A 23,568-nucleotide genomic window follows, 5' to 3' on the forward strand; every position below is an offset into this window, starting at 1 on the left:
TTCCATGTGAAACATGAATTTTAAGGCTTTAAGAGGCTTAAAGTGAAGTCAAACTTTCACATCATGATGTAAAACTAACAGTTGAATAAAACAGCTTTATTGTTACTGACTGTTTTTATGTTGACGACTGTTAATTGATAAAAAAAATATGTAATCACTGATCTGTTGGCCTGATCATTAGAATAACAGTTTATAGGCTGATGCTAATTAATATTTGATCTATACTTTAATAATATATACTACACTATAAATACTTGCACTACTTACTGCATCTTATCAATGTATCTTAGTCAGCGCAGCACTATGAAAGTACAATCTGATTTCTCATTTCCATTTTATTTTTAAAAACTATTTTAAGTGTAAATTTTTATACAAGGATGTGACTGTTGTCATCAACATTTATCTCCGAGCTCCACATGACCCTGACTTTCTTATAAAGAACAATGATGTGATGCTGCACCTAAAATATTTTAATGTTTTGACTGAATCACTGAACGTCTCATAGTTGGATACTTGGTCTGCTGCCACACTGATACAATAGAGGCCAATAGAATCTGTATTTGTGTTGTTAAAAACTTAATAACAAGTCTAATTTTCATTGAAACTACTTTCTATCAAAGAAATAGTCCAAATAAAAATAGTCTCACTGGAGAAGCTGCACCGTCCGTGATGTCAAAGCTAATTACAGAAGTAAAAATCTAATTTAAATCAGAAGACGAGTAGTGAGACTAAATTACTGTTACATCTAATATTTCCTACAAATCCTGACACTTCCCGCCTGCCGACGCGGGCGTGTGAAGTGTCAACGCTTTCAAAGTTAGCGGTTAGTTTTGCTCGTTAGCGAACGTCATGTAAAATCTTAGATAAAAAAAAGAAGAAGAATGCAAGAGACTAAAATTAATCATCTTGTTTTTCATTTTTCATTCCAGCAAATTACTACAGACTAAATCTCATCTTCATGCTATTTGTTGTTTTGGAGGAACATTAAGTGTTTGAAATATACATAAAGTATATAGACGAACAGAGGAGGAGCGCCGCAGAGGTACAGAGGCGTCTATCTATGAAACTTCTGCAACAACAGAGACTAACTAAAGCAGTGATTAATTATAATTTTAAAAAAACTCAGCAGTAAATCTAGTTTCCAAAGTCAAAATGAGTCCAATTTATTGTGATTTTTCAATGAGCATCACAAGCAGCAACAAACTGACCTTGGAGGGAGCTGCAGCGTGGTATCACTGCTAGAGAACCGTTGACACGCAGCAAAACATTTGATATTGATAAATAAGATAAAGATAACTCACTTCCTGTGTCCACTATGTGGTGCTAGAAAACACTAAATGTTGCTGCGTATCAGATGTAAGACACTTTAAATTTCATGTAAATCAAAGGAAGTTTGTAACTCGATGCTTCCTGTTGCCAGTAGGTGGCGCTATGACTCCGACTCAACATGTAGAAATCCTCGAGTTACGACAGCTTCCTGTTTCATGGTAAAACATGCCGTCGTCCGCTTCACCATGGCAACGCAGTTCACAGTTTAAACATCGTTAAGGTCTGTTATTAGAGCAGATGTGACGTACTTATCGAAATACTTATTAGTTCAAACATGGGTGCAAAGTTTTGTGAGTGTTTGTGCATCATAAAGGCCTCAAACGTGTGTCTGCAAAATGAAATTCAAAGCACAAAATCCAACATGGCTGACTTCCTGTTGGGCTAAAAAAATTTTTTTTTTAAATGTATTATGTCCAGAATGATGAAAGCAATGGTTCCACCAAATTTCATGAACATCAAAGCAACTTTATCCCAACATGGCCCTACGTTTCGGGGCGATATGACTACAGTCTTCGCCAGTTCTGACAGATATGCCAATTTTTGTGAGTTTTCAAGCATCCCAACCCTCTCAAAAATGCAACAGTGTGGGAGAATAATAATAATAATCTCTGCAAAACCACTCAGCTCCTCACACTTTCAGTACCAGGGACCGTCGGGCCTCTGCTGCTGCTCATGCTCCTGCCCTAAATATCTAAAACCTGGACAAATAAAACTCAAACTAGCGGAGACGTGTCTGCAAGACATCAGGATGCACATCAATAAAAAAAGCAGCAGCTCCTCAGCACACTGAAGCAGACAGGTGTAAAGATGCCTTGTAATATCGTCTCAAAGGCAAACGGATAAATAAAAGTCAGCGGCTGCATGAGAGATGAAAAAAAAAAGCTTTGATGAATCAACAGAGAGAGAAACCGAGACGAGAAGAGAAACACAAAGTCAAACAGAGGAGGATTTAATCTGCACTACAAACGCCGTGCTGACTGAGAGAGGAAGACACGCCGGAATATACCGCAGCCGCCGCCGCCGCACACTCCTCCAACACACACTGATAAATAAGTTTCATCCACTCCTCCTACACCTCTCTAACACTTTCTCTTTCTCCTCTCAAATCCTGCAGTTTTAATAAATCAAAAAGCTTAAAGACACACATAAACGCCGTCTCACACCAGCCAAAAGAAAAGTGACCTTTGCCCAGGTCGTCCTACCTGGATACGTGCTTTCAGTGTGATCTAAACATGTGGAGTCCAAGTTCAGCTTCCTCATCCCCTCCTTCCTCTAATCCTCCTCTTTCTCTCTCTCACACACACAAGCTCTCCAACAATAAACTCCACGGCTCTTTTCTTTCTGTCTCTGAAGACTTTTGTCCCAATTCTTCAACCTCCGTCGCTGCTTCATGCCCTCCTTTCCTTTCCTTTCCTTTCCCTCTGCTTGCTCTCCTCCCACTGCTCTTCCTCCTCCTCCTCCTCGTGCACAAACACACCATAAATCGCCTCCACCTCTGAGGGGAAAGGCTCTGATTTCAACCCCCCTCCTCTCCGGGCTTCTGCTGAAACGCTCCGTCAGGCAGATGGGAGGAGAAAGGTGGAAAGAGGAGAAATAAAAGGGAGAAAAGGAGCGGTGTCACCTTACATACTGTCAGAAAGAAAAGAGAGGAGCTTTGTGTGGGGTTTTTCTTTAGCTGTGGAATGTAAAAGACCAGTAAAGAGAAGAGTGTAGCTTCAGTTGTGCAGCAGAGCTTGAAAAACACTTTCATCCAATGAAACATCACCTGCGAGGGACCAACTATGTCAAGACAAATAGTTTTGGACTAAATTATTTTATCTTATTCTGGCTGCAACTCGTTCAAAACTCAGCAAACTCAGGAATTTTAAACAAAACTAGGAAAAGGGAACATAATACACCAGTATTAACGACATTAAACTGGATACCTGTAATGTTGAGGATAGATTTTAAAAGTTTTTAAAGCCCAAAAAGCTCCAGCACCTTCATATCTGTCAGATTGTTTGTTGGATTATGTTCCAAACTGTTCACTTAGGTCGCTTATAGAGGTGTGCCTGAATACAAATACGTTATTCGGCAAAGCACAAATAGTGGGGTTTTTATGAATATTTGTTTCACACAAATATTTTAAAAATTATTTGTTTTCAGGAAGAAAAACAGGTCTATCAGCAGGTCTCAACGAGGGGAGTCACATCCACCTGCTACATGACGCACATTTCCTAATTTGGACATCAGTCCTGGAGTTTGGGGTGTTCCCCAGAGATAAAGATGAGCTACTGACACACTCAGAGTTCGTTGAAGTTCTTCCCTACACGTTACACGCTGTGCTGTCTCTGTGTTATGGGTGTATAAATAGGTAGAGGTCTGTCTGCAATGAGCTGATGAGTAAAGTTTTATCTCAGTAATCAGCGCAGTCGTCTATGATCTGGGAGACTCCAGTTAGAGACCCGATGTGGGGACCTCCTTCATAAGGTAGTTTATTCATGAACACTTATTGTAATACTTTAATTTTCTAAAATTAAAGTGTCATAAAAACAAAAACAGGATTTTTAAGCCTCTATCCACTTTTATTCGAATACAAATAATTTTGCTGTCTCAACAAATACAGATACAAATACAAATACTGGACTCTCTGCACATCTCTAGTAGCTTAATGCTGCTTGTTTAATGTGCAACAAATAAAATACAAAAAGTTATGTTGAGGCAGCTTTTTGGAACAAACTCTTGCTTTTAATGAACTCAACCTTTTTTTGTTTTTAATACCTTTTCTTGTAAAGCACTTTGACCTGCGTTTTATGATATGAAAGGTGCTATATAAATAAAGTTTATAATATTATTATTACAGTAGATATAATACTGGTTTCTCAGACAGGGAATACTGTAAATTCTCCAACAGCAAAAGAAAAATACCAAACATTTGATGGTTGCAGCTTCTCAAACGTCACATGATTCTGGACTGTTGATCAGGAAAAACAAAACATTTGAGGGTGTTTTTTTTTCTTTATTTGCTGACATTTTATAGACAAAATGATCTGCAGATTAATTGATAATAAAAATAATTGTGAGCCCTACTTTATTGATCTCAGTAACGAGAGAGATCCAGGTCTCTCTTCCTCCGTGTTGACCTGCTGTCTTTATAAATTCAGCCTGTTTCCACATCACTAATCCCATCAGTGAGCTCCGGCAGGAGTCATGTCAGCTCTTCTTCTTTGTCTTTTTCTCCTGAACAACGTGAAGCTACCGTGAATGAAACTCAACTCTTCTTCCAGATCTCTCAAATTAAAAGTCTTTTATTCTCCTTTAATTGTGCGCTTTAATTTGAAGAAACATCAGGAAGTGTTAACGTCGATCAGGAGAGCAGCAAAGAAGAAACAAGTTGAGTTCATAAGTTCATGTTTCTGTTAAATGTACATTATACTACATTTATCATGTGAGCTGTTGCCATGGTTTCCCTGTTTTAATAGAGACCTGCCTTTATTTGTTCCTGCTGGACACGCCCAGCTGTATTATCTGTCTTTGAATAAAAGGTTTAATGTGATATTTACAGTAAGTTAACTTTCAGACTAAAGGAAAGACTTCTGCTGAATCAGTCATTCTTTAAACTCCATCACTCCCAGCAACATGATTTCCAGTCGACACAGTAACTTTAGTACCTGACTCACTCTGCTCTCTGTGCCTGGAGGCATGAAGCTAAGCTCCATATTAACAAACCAGCGCTCTAGTTACAGACTACACAGAGCTGCCGTGTTCGGCGGTGCCAGGCCGACAACCAGTCGCAGCATGCCTGAGCTAACCGAGCTCAGCTGATACATGCTTCATCATCATCAGCGGCGGGGAGGCTTCGGAGGAGGCCGACTGCACCGACCGCCGCAGCAGCAGCAGCAGCAGCAGCAGCTCTTATCTCTTCTCTGGAAACGAAGCGCACACACACACTCTATCTGAAGTCATAGCCTGAGGGGGAAACTCTACACCGCCGCACGAGCAACGCCAGGAACGTCTGTAATCACCTTCTGTAATGTAAACTGTGTGCGGAGCTCCGGGCCCAGTTCTACCTGACTGGAGATGATTCCAGGTTATTTCAGTGATGGACGTAGATCACACCCTCGATTAACTCTCTCACTGCAAGTACAGAGAGAGTACCCCCCCCCCCCCCCCCCCTCTCTTTAAACCAGCCTCTTTTCCATTAGCCTCCATCAGATACAGTCTTTCATCACTCTTTCTGCAAAGCTGGAACATGATAGCTGAGGTAATTATCTGCTGCTACACTTTTACACTTTTACAGGAAAAGTTTGTGACAATTTATATTTTTTAAAACAAATCCTATGAAAAGGAAAACCAACAGAGACAAGTTGATCCTGATGACTGTTGTCATCCAAAAACCTTTTAAAATCATCCTGCTGACAGAAATACTCAGAGCACCAAACGTGGATTCATCCGCCGCTGAAAATAGTCCCCAACAAATACACACTATTTCCTCCTGTTTCAGTAACGTTTGCTAAAACTACAGCGAGCAGCTGTTTTAGGAAATTACTGAGTCTTTTTTAAACATGAAACTATGTATTTGTGAGTCGTTTTTAAAGATCTTCAGTAGGAAACAACGAGCTCGGAGCTGAGAGACACAGACAGTGACGAACAAACAACAAATAAATCTAGAATAACACCACTCTTCTTCTTCTTCTTCTTCTTTAAAGAACTGGCTTTGCATATTTTAGCTCATGTAGTTACAACAAATCACACATCGCCTGTTTCAAATCACATGAACTGTTTTGTAAACGATGCTGATGCTACAAACTCTGAATGTATTTGTGGTCTTTCTGCTGCAGACAGACTTTAGTCCTTATATTATAATTAAAAAGAGACTTTTTAATGTCTAAACTAAAACTGCATCAACACACAGTGATGATGTTATACATAATACAACATAATACTGACTTGATGTTCACTATGATGTGATGATACACAACTAAATCAAAATCAAGTCTGTGAATGTATTTTATACTGAAAGGAAACAAATAGTTTCCTGCAATGACAGAAGAATCACTAAAGAAACAATGTGCACAAAAAACTCGACTAAATCAGTACAGCAGCTTCTGAAAGTTTGTAGTTAAGAAGCTTAAACTTGTAAAAAACAGAAGCTTGTAAGGTCCTTTAACAAAGATGAAACAATAACACCACGTGTTCACCAACAGTTAACAAAATAATCTCTCGTATGTTTCACTTTTTTTTATATCCAGGAGAGAAATAAAGAGACAGAAGCTCTGCGGTGTGAAACATTATTTCTCCTCTGAGACGAAAACAGGTTTTAACAACTGAGGTCAGCAGGTCAGCAGCACTTTCACCAATTTACTGCCAGAAGAACAACATCTTTTTTTTTTTTATTGCCTGCCGTCCTCCGGCTGTGAGAGTATCAGGTGACCGTCCTTCAGACGACTTGACAACTTAACACCAACACTTCCCTCCTTGTTACGGGGTCAGAGGTCAAGTTTACTGGTCCACAGCGGAGGGGGGGAGGTGAAAGGATGGTGGCTTGAGTGGAAAACACAAACAGTCTGGAGGAGGAGGAGGAGGAGGAGGGGGGGGGGAGGTGGTGGACAGTGGAGGGTAAAGGGTGAGGAGTTGGGTTTCCTCCTTGCACCTGCTGCTCCCTCCTCCTCCTCCTCCTCCTCCTCCTCCTCCTCCTCCTCCGTCTGCCTTCCAGGGAAGTCTGAACTCTTATCTCCTTCCTCAGTGCGACACTCCCTCCTGCTAAAAATGAACCATCCAGCTTGAGTTTCAGCACATAGACTGAGCCGAGCCGACTCCCATCTTCATCTGCTTTTAAAGTCAAAGGCCAATTTATGCCTATTTTATCTTGAAACTGGGCAGCATTTACACATATATTTGATTAAAAAAGCTTCAATAAAAGTGAGAATATTTACCTGACCATCACTTTTATACCAGATATACTACTCTGGGCCTGATGTAAGAACATTTTCTTCTCCTGAACCTCTTCCTGAGTTTTTTCTGTGAGGTTTATTTGCACAAATGTCACCTGTTCACGAGGAGCTGAATACAACGACACCCCTTAAAATGTCCATATAAGTCGTTATATATAAGATCTGCCCTGTTTGTTGACGTGTTTCATTCACAAAAAACGTCCCCAAAAGAGTAAAAAGAAGAACCTGCTGCCGTCAGAAACCAGCAGACACGTTTATCAGCGTCAATATTTGAATTAGAGGAGCTGAAACAAACAAAGCGCTCCGTGACTAATATGAGTGGAAGGTCATGTGACCGTCACAGAGATATTAGAGGAGAGAATATTACAGCGGACAGTAGGTGATGTTACACTGTCAGCTGCAACACAACATGATACAGAACAGACTCCTGCAGAAACACCCCTGAGGCAGCTGCTTACTGCTGACAGAAATATCAGCACATAGATAAACGCCCCCCCCCCCTCCTCTCAGTCAACTGGCAGCATGATGATGATGATGATGATGATGATGATAATATGGTGCATTAAACTCCTGATTCATTCAGATTAAGACGTTATAATTCAAACAAGTGTTTCTCTCCTCGTGAAGACAGTCAGACTGTCTGTTCACGACTCGTACGACAACTCTGAACTTGTCAGTTTTTGTTTGTACTTCTTAAATTAGGGATGCACGATATTATCGGCACGTCATCGGTATCGGCCGATAAAAGCTCTAAAATTAATTATCGGCATCAGCGAATTCTGCCGATTACAAGAGGCTGATTTGTTGCCTTCTCCTCCGCCGCCTGAGTGTGTTTCCCTCCACGGACTGTTCCTCCCTGACGGTCCCGGTGTTTCCTCTGCAGGCTGCTCTTCACTCAGCCGCCCGTCAGACCTGCTGCTTCTTCCCACTTTAACCTGAATAACAAACCGGGTCTCGGTGCTCCGGTTGGATCCACATGCAGAGCCGGGGCTAACGTTAGCTCAGAGGCTAGTGGAGCGTTAGCCGCAGCATGACAGGAGGGAAGCACAGCCAGCTAGCCTCTGCTAGCCTCCAAGCTAACGTTAGCCCCGGCTAACCTCCATGTGGATCCACTCTGTTTAAAAAAAAAAACGTTTTGGTTTATAACAGCAGTTGGCAACCAGCGTATTAGGTGCATTACCGCCACCGATTAAATCCTACACATTAATCCTGTCTGTCTAATAAACTCAATGAAAACTCTGCTGCTGCTCCCACTTGGCAGCTTCGTTAAAGTTTTAATGCTGAGCTCCTGAACTCCAGTCTTCCTCAGTTCTTCCTTCATATATTGTCTTTCTTGATCATACTTAGTACAATCTATGCTTGCATGTATAACAGTCTCCTCAGCCAGCTGGAAAAAAATTTATGCATATATCGGTATCGGCCACAATGAGTTGGAAATATTGGCATATCGGCAAAAAATCCAATATCGTGCATCCCTGTCTTAAATGAATGAATCTGTTCATATCGGTGTTTCTTGTATGAAACTCTGTGATGCAGCTGCTTCACATTCAGATTTGGAAACATTAAATGTTTTTTAGCAACAGAAAAAAAACCCTCAGATATTGTTAAATATGAAGTAAACAACCAGAGAAGATGTTCCCACCCTCAAGGTCTTCAACTTAAAATTCATCTTTATAAAAAAATACATAAACACAAACCATCTACTGATCAAACAGCACCATTATAACCATTATAACCATTATAACCAATAGAAATTATGCCAAGAAAATGAAAAAAAAACCCACAGAATTTTCCCTTTTAAAGAAAACAACAGCTGAACTACTTTAAATTCAGAGAGCAGAGGATCAGTATGTGATAGCGGCGCTGCAGAGAGGATCTCTCTCCATCTCTCTCAGTGTAAACATGTGCTGCCCTCTGGCTTTGTGCTGCCCACCCACACCGACTGTATAAATAATATGACAATCGACTCGCAGTTTACAGATTCACACACACACACACACACACACACACACACACACGCACACACAAGAGCTCCTCTGTTTCCCTGAGCTCTGGCTGCCTACACGCTGCAGATTCATATACAGCAAAGTCTCTGCTTGAGGACAGTAAAGAGGGTCAAAGTTTCCACTGAGAATCTATTATAAGCCATCAGCTGCTGTATATATATTCACCTGCTGCTCCTGAGCAATAACACAGGTTTATATGATCCCACAGAGAAAAACATACCATAATATAACTGAGGGAGGTTTTACAGGAACGTCGATCGATGACGGTGACTCAACCGTTTCTTGGCCCCTTGGTTACTGAGATTCTTGCCTTTAAAAAAAAAAGCTAAAAGTTTCTTTGCACAAACTTGAAATTAAAACATTTCTCCCAGTGGAAGGAGAAGAGAAACATAAAGAATGGTTGTGTCATATGGGAGGTTGTCCGTGGCCTCTTTTTACTGCTTTTCTTCTGCAGAAGTTTATTGAAACGTAACGTTGACAAAGGATCTTTTGTTTCCGCTGCTCTCAGCGTCGCTCTGAGGACGAGTTCCTGGAGGTGAAACTTAATCCAGGTTCCAGGTGTGTTCAGGGGTTGGTGGAGTGCTAGACAACAACAGTAACCTACATTTGACCTCTCTATCTCCATCCAACAAGTCCTTTAAATAAAACAACCAGATACGTGTTTGATCATGTGACTCCAGAACGACACATAGCAGCGTTTTCTAATCCGGCGTCTCTATCGGCAGTAATCAGCAGGACGACATCATCTGTCTGTTACACATCACTGTTAATCAATAATGATGTTTTAAGGTTTGTTAATGTTAGAGAAACATGTGGTGGGTTAAAGTTACTACTTTCTTAAAGTCAGGCCACCTTCGTTGTCATGGCAACAATAATAACCACGTGGGTTAAAGGTTAGATATCAGCTATCACCAAGTCACACTCTAAAACTCTACATGCACATAAAACTAATCAGGAAAGTATTGATCACAGTCTGACAAACTCTCAAAGAGTTTTAGCATTTCACTCCTGTAAAACACCGTCAGACTCACAAAGAAGAGTTTAAAAAAAAAACAGGATGAAAATCGATGCAGCAGAACCAGATATATTGTCTTTTTTATTCCATGTGTTCTTCCTTGTCAAAAATCTGACAACTACATTACCCATAATGCAACTGGATCACTAACAGGTGGGAGATTGGGGTGTGTGATGCTAGTAGCTGTTAGCCTCCAGCAGAGACGAGGAGCTACAGACGTCTGCTAACTTCTCTCTAACTCCAGATTTATTTACCGACGCTGACTCAAGTGACATCATCAGTGACACTTATTATTCCACACATTCTTCCTTGTCAAAAATCTGACAACTACAGTACCCATGATGCAACTTGACCACTGACAGTTAGGTGGCAGATTGTGGTGTTTTATGCTAATAGCGGCTAATGTAGCGTGGAGCTGCTAGCCTCCAGCAGAGATGAGGAGCTACAGAGGTCTGCTAACCTCGCTGCTTTTCTCACATCACCTGAAACATGCGCTCTGGTCTAATATCAGTGGAGTTTTTCATGTTCGACCAGCTACTATATAAAACTATTCATCACTTCATTAAAATCCAGTTACGACATGCTAGCTAGCAGCTAATTTATCATTCTGAGCAAACAGGGATTATTCCTTCCCAGTATATTGAACATTTTCTGTGCATCACTTTTGCAGTTCATGTAGTTTAAGGCAGAAATAACTCATGTTGATCTTCTTATAAATTCTCAGTCTTTCTGATTTCATCGTCTCACCATGACGTCGCTCAGACTCGTCAACAGAAAGATGAAGAATAAAGACCTACGGAGGTCATTTTAGGTCTCCAGCTGCTGGAAATTACTTTTAATGCCAGTACTGTGAGCGCCACATCATGAAGTTGTCCCTTTTTCTCAGTAAATTAAATTAAATTGGATTAAATACTGTTTCAGTTTTGTACATTTCAGATAATATTGTAAAATCATTCTTTGTGTCTATTAACAAAAGAGGATCCAGTTTTCCCTCCTGGGATCAATAAGGTTTGATCTTATCTTTAAACTGTGCTACTAGCTCAACATTCAGCCTTAGCTAAAGAACACTAACAACATACTAATGTATTTGTTTAGTGATACAAATGAAGATGAGTCTGAGATGTCACCGTATATACATCAGACAGGTCAGACATCACTGGGATTAAGTGAGAAAATATGTTTTTGCTGCTGAAACTATAAACTGTGTGTAACAACAGTATCCTCGGTGTATTTTTGGTAGAATCAGCAGCGTAAGCAGCGACCTGGAGGCGATCGCAGCTCGATGGTCTGGTGGAGCTGCAGCTGAAACTCAGCAGAGGAAGAACGAAAGCCTGCAGGCGGCAAAACTTTCCCGCTGCTCCTTCCCTGACCTGAACTCAGAAAACACGCTCCATCTGCGGTTCGGGGGGGGTCAAACCGTCTGCCCACACACTCAGACCTCTCCTCCTTATTACACGGACGGTGACATCTTTGATTACACGTCTCCTAAAAGTCCAAAAAAAAACTTTTCCAAGACTAAAATCAAAGCACCACTTTTATTCTTTCTTTTTGCTTTGTTGGTGATGTTTTGCTGCTTGTGAAAAAAAAAAAGGTCGGAGAGGGTGAACAGAGTTTCTGTTGCTGTGGAGAAACATGTGATGCAATAAATGTGCAATATTGATTCTGTTTTAGTCCAGACAACATCATCTGTATCTTCTGTTGTTCCAACACTTCACTGATGCTTAGAATGAAATATTTAAACCCAAAAACACCACGTTGGAAACATTTAAGATGTCGTCTTCTGCAATATTTTATACATATTTCCCTGAAATATTTGCTTTGGAAACAAGTTACAACAAGGAACTTTCATTTCCTGTTGATTTTGGCCTCTGTGGACTCTCTTTTTCTTTTTCTCTCATCTTTTTTAAAATGAGTTGGGAAGCCGACAACATGTCTAACTTCACTTTTAACGTTATTAAATGCGAGGAAACATCTTCTTCTCATCCTCATCCTCCCTCATGTTACACTGCTACATGTCATGTAAACATCAGCTGTAAATTATTTCGTCTGATTTCAGAGAGAATCTGACCCGGTGGCAACATTTAGAATAAATATGTAGAAATATCTTCTCTCTGATGGTCTCGTTTGCTTATGTAGGTCATAAAGAGGCTTCAGTATTAAAATAAGACTGTTTCATAACCAGTTAAAAACTGATGTTGCACTATAATATAATCATTATTTTAACCACCAGTCAGTTAAAATGGGTCATAATTACAAATTTAACAAGGGCTGCAACTAAAGATGATGATCATCATCGATTAATCCTCTGATTATTTTCTTGATTAATTGTTTGGTTTATAAAACTTTGGAAAATGCATCACATTCCCTAAAGCTCACCGGAGTATCACCAGGTTTGTGTGTTAACATGTATGTTCATTTACCTCATACATGATGATGCTAATGCTAATAACAGATCAGGCTCGTTTGGTGTCACTGTATAGATTGCACAGAGGAGCACAAGCATTTTCCCATTAAGGCTTATCTGACGTCATGTTGTGATGTTCAACTACAATAACTAAAAACATCTGTAAAACATCTTTTCACTTGTAGTTTTAAATAAAAGGAATTTAGCAAAATTAAATGAGAAAGTGAGAGAAAGACCATCTCAATAAAACACATGTATACATGTTCATACGGGGTTATTATATGTGTTAACAAGTCTTTAAGCGTATTAACACAACATAACTACATATTTATGTGCAAACGTTAACGTTCATGCACTTTGAGCTCTGAACACTGTGGCACATAAACATCTGATCATTTCCTGTCATGTGTTTATAGCAGTTAGTCAGTAAAACAAGAGTTATGATGGTAAAGTAATCAAAGATAAATCCAGCAGAGTTCAGACAGACAGAAAGCAGATTGTGTTCATTCTTAACTGTTGACTCAGTCGGTACAGAACTAAGTGACTGAGACGATCAGGAAATAAAACACACCTGCAGACAGACCATCAGACACCTGGATACTGTTGTGATCATGTAGGTTTCTTATATATAACCAGGATACTAAACACGCTCAGTGTAATATCTTAAAATATTCAACTTCATTATAATATAAGATCAAGAAAAGCAGCAACATCTGAGAACCTGAAACCATCAAATATCAATGATTTATTGATTATCAAACTAGTTGTCAATTAATTTTCCGTTGATGGACAAACTGTCATAAACTGACAGTTTATTTCACTCTCAGTCTCATCAGAAGAACAGTCGGATCATGATTGTTGTTACACTGACAATTATTGTGGAAGTTCATTTCAAGTTTAATTTTAGCACTAATGAAAAAAATGAAATGAGAGTTCAAATTGAACTTGTGACTTTTTTAATTGGATCAGATGTAATGGACACATAGAAATAATGGAGTTTGGTTTTGTCGGTCTTGGACTTCCACACATGTGAGGACAAAACCAGAACCGGGTCGTCGTCAGCATGTGGTGTAAACGTGACCTCAGATCTGTGAGAAGAAGTGTGAAGATTCATCCAAACCTACAGCAGCATAGTGTCAGAGGTTTTTTTCTACATGCATGTAACACACACACACACACACACACACACACACACGCTTCAACTGCCCTGTTAACCCTCTCCGCAGCCTCTTCCTGTCCCTCATCTTAATAAGCTGCTCTCGGCAGATCTGTGCTGTCACTGCTGTCAGTCGTCAACGCTAACAAGAGCAGACAGCAGCATAACACGCTCTGCATAACACACACACACACACACACACACACTCTGCATAACACACACACACACACACACAATGAGCAGCACCCGTCTGCAGCAGCAGAACCACGTCCAGCACAGCAGGCTGCAGCCGTGTGCTGTGAAAGCTACACGAGACACTGATACCTACAACAACATCACCAACACCGTCACCGTCGCCCGGGTAACACTTTCATCCTGAGAAAAACAACCGTTGATTCAGCAAACGAACTAAACCAGATATGTTTACATTCAGGTGACGGCGCCCTCCAGAAACCGTAGTAATTATGCAAAACAAGAAATACTATGATGATGTCATCAAGCCACAAAGTCCACAGAAGAAGAAGAAGAAGAAGAAGCAGGAGGAGGAGGAGGAGGAGGAGGTCGGGTTGATGGATGATTCAAGATTAACTTTATCATCATTTAGACTAAAATCAAATTGCATCCAGCTCATGAATGTAATAAAAAGTGAAAAAGTTAATTATATAAAGATACTGTAAACAACCATGAATATAGAAATTCCACTTATAAATAAAACAACTAATTGACATGAGAGACAGCTGTTGACTTCCTGTTTCTTACTGGCGGTAAACCAGGACCGCTGTGACCTTCATTACTAACCAAATCTTAACACACATTCAGATCAGAAAACTGTTTTAGTTTTGCAAAAAGAAAAATAAGAAAACTAATAAATAAATGCAACATTAGCAAAAAGTTTTGGAGTAGAAAAGTCAAAGTCTGGCCTCCTCATACCTTTCAAAATAAAACTTCCTTGTAAACAAAACCTGCATTCAGTCCACAGACGTGCAGGTTGACTGTTGTGTGTTGGTGTGAATGTGTGAACAGTTGTATCACTAACTGATGAGTCGAGAAACTGGATCAGAAGTCGGTTTGTTGTCGGAGGAAAAGCTGATTTAACAAAACTTATCCAGTAAGTTTCCAGTCTTTGGATTTCTTCAAGTATCCAGCTGAGACAGAACGACTGCAGCTGCTGACGTTTGGCTGAGAATCGACTCCAGTTAGCAGCTTCTGGAAATAATCCTGTTTATTTCTCTTCCAGTTTACAACACAGAACTTTACACTGAATATAAGACACAGTGTGAGATAAAACACACGCATGATGGACAATCATCAATCACGTCACACTGAGACGAATCTGAATCTAACACTCAGTGTGTGATGTGTTGTAAACTAAAAATGGCGTCGAACCAGAAGGCAGGAAGCGAGTGCTGATTTGATTCAAGGCCGACACCTGTTACACCGCTGAGCACAAACTCACATCTAAAAATAAAAGCCTGTTTTGCCGTCCAGAGTTTCAACAGAATAATCTACGTGTGAAAGATCATTTTTGTCCTCGTGAATGTGAGAATGTGTTTTTAAAGATGTGTTTTAATCGTATTTATTAATCATTTCTTTCAAAATGTCTTTTTTTTAATCTCATTTCTGTTTCTCTTTTATCATTTATTGTTACTTAAATGTTCATGAGAAACACTTTAGTTTGACAAAAACCTTTAAATAAATGAACAATAAGAGTTAAAAACTACAAAATATCATAACTGAGACATAAAATTTGATCCAATCTGATGTTTTTTAGTCAGAAGTTCAAACATTAACTCAGACTTGAACTTTTTCCTGATGCATCTTCCTCCTTCCTGTCCTCAGTCTGCATGATCTGCATCCTCCGCTTTCGTGCTTGATGCGCTGTGATGCTGCGAGACCCCGTCGGGGGGCCTCGGCTAATGTGATGAGTCACATGCTGCTATTTCTGTCCGGGACGAGTTTCGGGCCGCAGTGACAAGAGGATCCTTCCTGCTCTCAGCCTGACGGGGCCTGAGGTCTGCTCAGGACATTCACGTCTGAATCGAAGCTTTACCAGCTGGAGTTTACTGTAATTCATCTGACATACAGATCTAAAAGGATTTTATTACTCTTATTGTGAAACTTCTACTTCTAAAACACCTCTGAGAATGTAATGCACATAAAGAACTGAAGGAGTTTTTTATTATTTCCCAAAAAGGCAAAGTTTTTTGAGACATAATGTTGTTTTTTTAGCTTCTCTGCATCATCGCACCTCTCTGAGCTGATGAGCACGATCACAAGATGTGAAGATTGTAACGGGTCTGTATCCACGTCGGAGACGACTGTGACATTGTGTTCGATCTATTTTAAACAATTTTAGCACCAATTATGCAGCAGCAGCAGCAGCAGCAGCAGCAGCAACACACATATTCAGAAGAAGCTGTGAAGCTGTTATTTCACCTCAGTCACCTCGAGGCTGCTGATTTACAGAAATCCTGTCCTGCTTCAGTGAATCACAAAGTGCTGAGAGGTGAGAGGAGAGAGGAGAGGAGAGAGGAGAGAGGAGAGGAGAGAGGAGGCCGCTCTGTGCTGGGAAAAAAAAAGGCTTCAGGATATGATGTTGAGATTGTGGCGATTCCTCGGTTCAAATGTCAGATACCAGGAGGGCGAGAGAGGCACACAAAGAGAGAGAGAGAGAGAGAGAGAGAGAGGGAGAGAGGGGACTGTGGGGAGAGGAGGAGGAGGAGGAGGAGGTGGAGGTAAATGATAAAGTATAGTTGTGAGTTCATTTCCCCCGTGGAGCCTCGGCTCCATTTCTTCACAGTCAGAGATTCATCTCTCTGACAGCAGGAGGAGGAGGAGGAGGAGGAGGAGGAGGAAGGTGTATGTGTGTGTGTGTGGGGGGGGGCAGTGATAGTAGAAGCAGTGAGGAAGAGGAGTGGCAGACATCCATTAATAAGAGCTTTTCACTGTACGAATCACATGTTGTCTCTCTCCATCTTCATTCGTCACTTCCCCCCCCCCCCCCCCCCCCCCCCCTCCCTCCTTCAATCTTCTCCCCTCATTTCTCCAGCAGTCACAACAGATGTAGTCGACGGCTCCGCGGGAGGGTCTCATCATTTACTCTCTGTGAAGAAGAGGACAGCAATGCACCATGGGAGGGAGGGTGGGGATGGGGCGCCGCCGCTGGCAACCTTAAAGGAATTTTTCACAACCAGGACTTTGTGTTCTTGTCGTTCCCGTCTGTTCCCGTCGACCTGAACCGAATCCGCTGTTAAGATTTAGAGACGCGGCGATGTCGCATAGAGAGCCGAGGTCATGACATCACTTAAATTCAAAATAATTAACACTGACGCTCTTCATACTGTTTGGACACATGTGGTCAGTCCCTAATTTAGGGCTTTATTTCACCTCTAAACCCTGACAGAGGCCCCCCGGGGGCCAAAAACCCGCCCCTCTCCTGGGAACACGAGCTAATTAAACATCCCAGCCTTCCAGCGGTCCAGACGACCCTATCAGCACATCACATGACCTCTGATGTTTGTTATCTGCCCAATCAGAGGCAGGTTGCAGCGGAGGGGTCGGAGGTCAGGGGATTAGGAGAGTAACCCGCGGCCATGTCAGCTCACCTTTGTCTAGATCCTGTGGTGGGGGGGGGGATACTTTTGTGTGTGTGTGTGTGTGTGTGTGTGTGTGTGTGTGTGTGTCGGCTGTCACCTTATAAAAGCTCATTACAAGTCTTACAGGTCGTCTGCAGCCGCGAGCAGAGAACATCAATCAGTCAGAGACGTCGCATTGCTGCACACACAGCAGGTGCAGGGTTACACACACACACACACACACACACACACACACACACATACACACACCACACACACACACACACACACACACACACACACACACACACCAAGGGTCTGACGGTTTGAATTAACTCTCTAAAGCTCAAAGAATCAATATATTTTTATATCATATTAACAAATCCAATGATTAATATTAAAGTGAAGTGGAAGAGATACTGAGGGGAATATAATCAAAGCACAGAAGTGTCACATCATGTACAATACTCGTGTTGCCGCGGTGATATTAATGAGATTCAAGTTAATCTCACGCATTGAGTATAGATCTGGTTCACACTATTGTCCGTCTTCCGTCCCGCCTCCGCTCCACAGACACAAAAGCATTGTCTTCTGTTTTACGTCTTCTTGTAAAGTTGTGTTTAATTGTGTTACTGTTTGCATTTGTTCTGTCCTATTATCAGTTTATCAGTTCACATAAACACCCTGTATGTATCTACCAGGCTTGTGCATTTTCTAAATATTACAGAAGGTAGATTCCAGGCAGAAATCAATGCTGTGTTTATTCCTTCACCTAAACATCTAGATGTCTTTAAATCAGCCGTGTATATACAGCAGATGTATATAATACAGGAGGGAGGGGAGATGGAGGTTACTGGTTCATGCAGGCACCACATGTCGTTTAATTTATCAAGTGGAAAATTCTTCTAAGACGTGTTTCTGTAAAACATCTCTTCAAAAAAAAAACACCTCCAGAAGCCGCCTACACCAGGGATCTAAACATCAGGCTTTAAATGAGGATTTTACACACACACACACACACACACACACACACACACACACACACACAGGTAGACGCAGCTAATTCAACCAACAGTTTTATATCTTATGATGGAGCTGACAGCACGCCGGTGGATCCTCTCGTTGCTGCAGAGACTTCAGAGACTTCAGAGGCCGTTTCTTTCTTTTTTTTATTTTTTTTATTCCCAAACTCGAAATAATCTCCTTCCTGAAGGAGGACGGATCACACGACGCTGCTTCTTTTATCTCATCAGGACCAAAAAAACACACCGCCTCATACTTGTGCTTCCACATCTCCAAACACAAGCCTCAGAAATTACTTCTTTTCATGCATTCGTCACACAAACACATGTTTCCGCGGGCTCTGAACAGACGCAGAACGTAGATTGTGTTTTTAAAATTGAATGAGGGGTAATATAAAGCGTTTTGTGTCGAGGGAGCGTGTAACAAAGCGTAGAGGGGGGGATGCATGAGACGGAGTTGATACCGAATGGAAACTGAATCTCAGCTCCTCTTTGATACCAGACGTCGCTGCTGAGATGTCCATGTAGTTGTGACAAAAGTCCAGGTTTACTCCATGTTGTTTGGCTTATACATGATTCAATTAATTGGTAATTAGTTATAAATTAGCAGCAGTCTCAACTCTAGTTTTAGTAAATATTGAGCTCATTGTTGTAAAGTTTTATCAGACTGAGGGAAGAAGTACTGTGAGGCTGCAACCAGCTGTTGTTTTCTTTAATAATCTATTGATTGTTCAGTGTTAACAATGCCGATCATTATTCCCTGAAGCCCGAGCGAACAACAATAACTGGGAAAACTAGTAAATGTTCACATATGAGAAGCTGCTAGCAGAGAAATTTTGGCATTTTTGTTTAAAAATGATTTAAATGATCAATCAATTAATTTTCTCTCAGTCGTCTAATGTAGAGCTGCAACCGTTAGTTTATCAATAGAAACTTAATCGCCTACTTTTTATAATCGCTTCATCATTTTGAGTTATTTAAAGAAAATAGTACCAACATGTCTCTGAGGTCTGTTTCAGCTGTTTGTTCTGTCTGCTGATTAACTCTGATACGTTTGAACAAATCTGTTAAACCTTCCTGCAAATATCACAGTTGGTGACATTTTCATTAACAAGCACCGTCTGACTCTGTGTTCATATTAACCTGCATCTGTATCTGAGTATCTGCTCAGTAAATCACTTGTCCTGTTTTCTCCTTTGAGAAAAAATCTGAAACCAAAAGGGAGAAATGATGAAGGTTCCCCCCCAGTTTAACATTAATTCACTGTTGTCCATCTTCGTCCTTTTTCTGATACAGCAAAACAAATCTTTTCATGAAGCGATAACGAGTCGTTCTGTCATTGGCAGAGCAGATGGTCACACTGAGCCTGATTGCATCCTGCTACACAACAACAACCCACATTAGCTTACCTGCTAAAGTCTCCTTCTTATCTAAACTTACAAACATGAACACACGTCTCGTCCTACAGCTTAGCTTGTTGAAAGAGCCACCAAACAAATATTCAACGGGAAAAAGTGCACCGCTATGCTGTGGTAAAATCTTCAGATAAGGCCAATAACTCTTCAGGTTACTCACGACTCAACACAAAACTCAAAAACTCATGAGAAAGAGAGACTCAAAAAAATACTGCAAGCTAAAAATACACTGGAAGCTGGTAGAGTCCAATGTGAATAGGTTCACTGTGCATAAAAAGATACAGAGCAAACCGAGGCCTTTTTGTCCCAGGACGAAGAAAAAACCTCATATTATATACTTTTCATAACCTCTCCTATTGTGGGGCTTAGTTTCTAGTCTCCACCTCATTTTTTAATAATATTCAGCCATCTGGTCATTATTATATTATGAGATCCATAAGTGACCTTGACGCTTTGGTGATAATACAAGTGCGACTTATCTTAAAAATTACTGTCATAGCAACTTCCACCTTTTTCTCACACTAAAAATGGACCTGACGGCCTTTAATCATTTCACACAGAAAACCAAAATGCTATATCACAGATTAGCCATATTGCTAATTCCCATGGGAACCGTCTCTTATTGGAATAAGGCTATCTTTGCACTCTCACTGGCATATCGTTAGATCATGGAAAGACAATTTTCCACCACAGCTAACGTCAGTTAGCAGGCTAGGTAGCTAACTAGCTGCTCAGCACATTAAACAGAATGTAAACATTCCTACAAATGTCACTTCGGACCTGTTAGATGCTGGTTTGGTTGTTGCTCTTCAAAATCCCTGTTAGCAACATGCTGTCTGTCCATGACTCGTAGCTACAGCAGTTCATTTAATTTGTCTCCGTTCATACGATGTACCACCAGCCGCTAATGTCAGTTAGCAGCTAGACAGCTAATTAGCTGCTCAGCACATTAAACAGCATGTAAACATTCCTGCAAACGTTCTTCATCCTAATAAAACAAAACTATTAACAAAATGTTTAAAAGGGATGATTAAATGTGATTCCAGTTTGACTTAAATATGTCGATTTAGGAGTTGTTATTTCCAGAAGTTGACTTACAACAACCTGTGCAGCTGAGTTGAGTTTTATCACCATTTTTCTGTTATTATTATTCGTCTGGTTCTGTTACAGGAAGATCACGTCTCCGTTCGTAATCCTGCCAACAAAGCTCTGATTGGCTCAGATATTTTCAACAACTGTCACCAAGCGCGACACATGACCTGTTTAAATCATTGAGGAAGAGGAGGAGGCCAGAAAGAATCCATGTACTGCTTATATTTAGCAAGTATCAGTCCATGTCTTTGAGCGTTAAAAACAGCTGCATGTGTTGCAGTATTCATTTGTCCGTAGTATATTGCTTTAGAGAGCTTACTCCTCTCCTGCTAGCTACTGTGCTAAATTTGTACCCAAAATGCTTCAAGGAGACATTAATAATTTCCACTGCGGCTTCCAAAACTCCTCAAGCAGAAGAGGAAGACTGAGAAAACCTTTTGGGGGAAAAATGAGCTTAAATTCCTTACATTCAGATTAACACAGAAGCATCATTATCAGATGCATTTAACATGTTAAACTCTGACGATGCAGCACTGAAATCTCATTTTCATGTCACATAAATAATTCCCTCCTGTGTTGATTCCTCTGAGCCTCAGACACACACTGATACCTGTTATTGTCTTGATACGGCTGATTCTTTACACTTCACATGCTGTCATATTCCTCTGCAAACAATAAAACCATCCACACACTCCCACGCACACACATTCACAGCGGCAGATTTCCTGAGCAGAAGAGAAAGAAGCGAAGAGAGAGGAGAAAAGTGTGAAGCGAGGAGAAAAAAAAAAAGAAAAAGCGTTTGTTCCTCACCAGATTGGCAGATGTAAATCCCAGCGTGGGAAAAAACTGATGGGAAGTGACGGAGAAGCTCCTCAGTCAGAACAGAAACCTCAGAGAGAAAATCCAATCTGTAAAGAAACATATATATAAACAGGTGAGAGATGACAGATGACAGGACTGCAGAGATTATACATCAGCAGAAAATAAAATAAAAATCTATTCAAAATGACAAACAGAGAGAAAGAAAGATGGAGATTTATGTGTGAGAGAGAGAATATCAAACAACAGAAGATCAATGGAGCGATCAATCAAACGGCAGACAGAGATACTCAACGCTGTCGTCAATAAAGTTATAATCTACAGACTCTTTTCTTAAAAAATGTTTGTTTTGTTTTTGTTCATTAGCCTTCATCACTGTAGAGTTTCTGCATCGCGCTTCAACTGTCAAACACTGATGATGGAAATGTTTTGAATATTCGTCGTCTATATGTGTGAATCTGGCGGCTGTTCCTGTGATGTCAGAGAGGAAGTGAAGACATTTCTACAGCCAGCAGAGGAGCGTGTGTGTTAATCACAGTGGACAGATGAAGGTCGTCCGTGTGAACGTCTTCAGTCTTTAAACATGAATGTGAAATTGTGAAAAAAACCGACATGAATGAAGCTTCTGTGTGACCTCCGGAGTCTGGATGTGAACGTGTTTGTGTGAAGTCGCTTATTAAAGCAGCAGGAAACACTTTCAATTATCACGCTGAAGAAAAAGAAATGAATCATTTCATAAAAATCTCATTCATGATACTGTAAAAGTGGAATTTCAGCCCGGAAAACGTGACGCTAGCACCAAGCTAACGTTACGCTAGCACCAAGCTAACGTTACGCAAGCACCAAGCTTACGTGATGCTAGCACCAAGCTAATGTGATGCTAGCACCAAGCTAACATGACGCTAGCACCAAGCTAACGTTACACAAGCACCAAGCTTACGTGATGCTAGCACCAAGCTAACGTTACGCAAGCACCAAGCTAACGTTACGCAAGCACCAAGCATTTGATAACAATATTTTAAACCTAATACGTGGCTCTACAGGACAGACATTACAGCAGCTTGTCTGTTTTTACCAACAACATAAATTTGCAACGATTAGACGATTAGCTGATCGACAGAAAGTCAATCAGCGACTATTTTGATAATAAATTCATTCATTTTAGTGATTTCTCAAGAAAAATGCCAAAACATTTGATGGTTTCAGTTTCTTAAATGTGAGACTTTTTATAACATGGCAGTTAATTAAATATATTTGTGTTTTAGACTTTTTGTTTGATAACACAAGACATCAGATAATCATGTCAGGTTGCAGGAAACTGATGTTTTAGAGACAAAGAAACTTCTTACCGATTAATCGGAAAATAATCAATAATGAAAATAACTGTTAGTTGCAGCTGTAGTCTAAATCCAGCTCGTTGTAACGCATCACTTCCTGTCAGCAGGTCACAGATAATCACAGCATTACAGTCGACATGTTTAATGTTTCATTTACTCTGCATGAAACAGAGAAATGTAAAATATAAGTTAATTAGATTAAACTGGTTTTCTGCTGGGAACAGTGAGTGGGGAAAGCTTTGCTGAACTGGAGTCACAGTCAGACTTACAAATATAAAAGCATCACTGATTATTACAGTAACGAGTCAGAGTTTATTAGAGTTGACTTTTGGGAAGCAAAACGCTGCGGTGAGGCTCTGGAGGGACGGAGGGACGGGGGGACGGGGGGACGGGGGGATGGGGGGGGCAGAGAGGCAGATGGGAGGAGGAAAAATAACCTCAACAAAAAGAGAAGTCTTGTCTTTA

General features: G+C 40.6%; 1 protein-coding gene across 2 annotated transcripts in view; it reads right to left on the reverse strand.

Moving 5' to 3' along the window:
• Positions 1-23,568, reverse strand: part of large2 (LARGE xylosyl- and glucuronyltransferase 2) — a 92,794-nt gene that overhangs the window by 38,400 nt on the left and 30,826 nt on the right. The window contains exon 2 of one of the 2 annotated variants that reach the window (XM_067591602.1): positions 21,758-21,855. The gene's annotated coding sequence lies outside the window, so the exon portion shown is untranslated. Of the gene's footprint in view, positions 1-2,531; positions 2,751-21,757; positions 21,856-23,568 lie in introns of those variants that run through there. The other variant, XM_067591686.1, reaches the window with a different exon arrangement.

The sequence above is a fragment of the Thunnus thynnus genome, chromosome 1 (assembly GCF_963924715.1).
Source record: "Thunnus thynnus chromosome 1, fThuThy2.1, whole genome shotgun sequence".
Classification (NCBI taxonomy): Eukaryota; Metazoa; Chordata; class Actinopteri; order Scombriformes; family Scombridae; genus Thunnus; species Thunnus thynnus.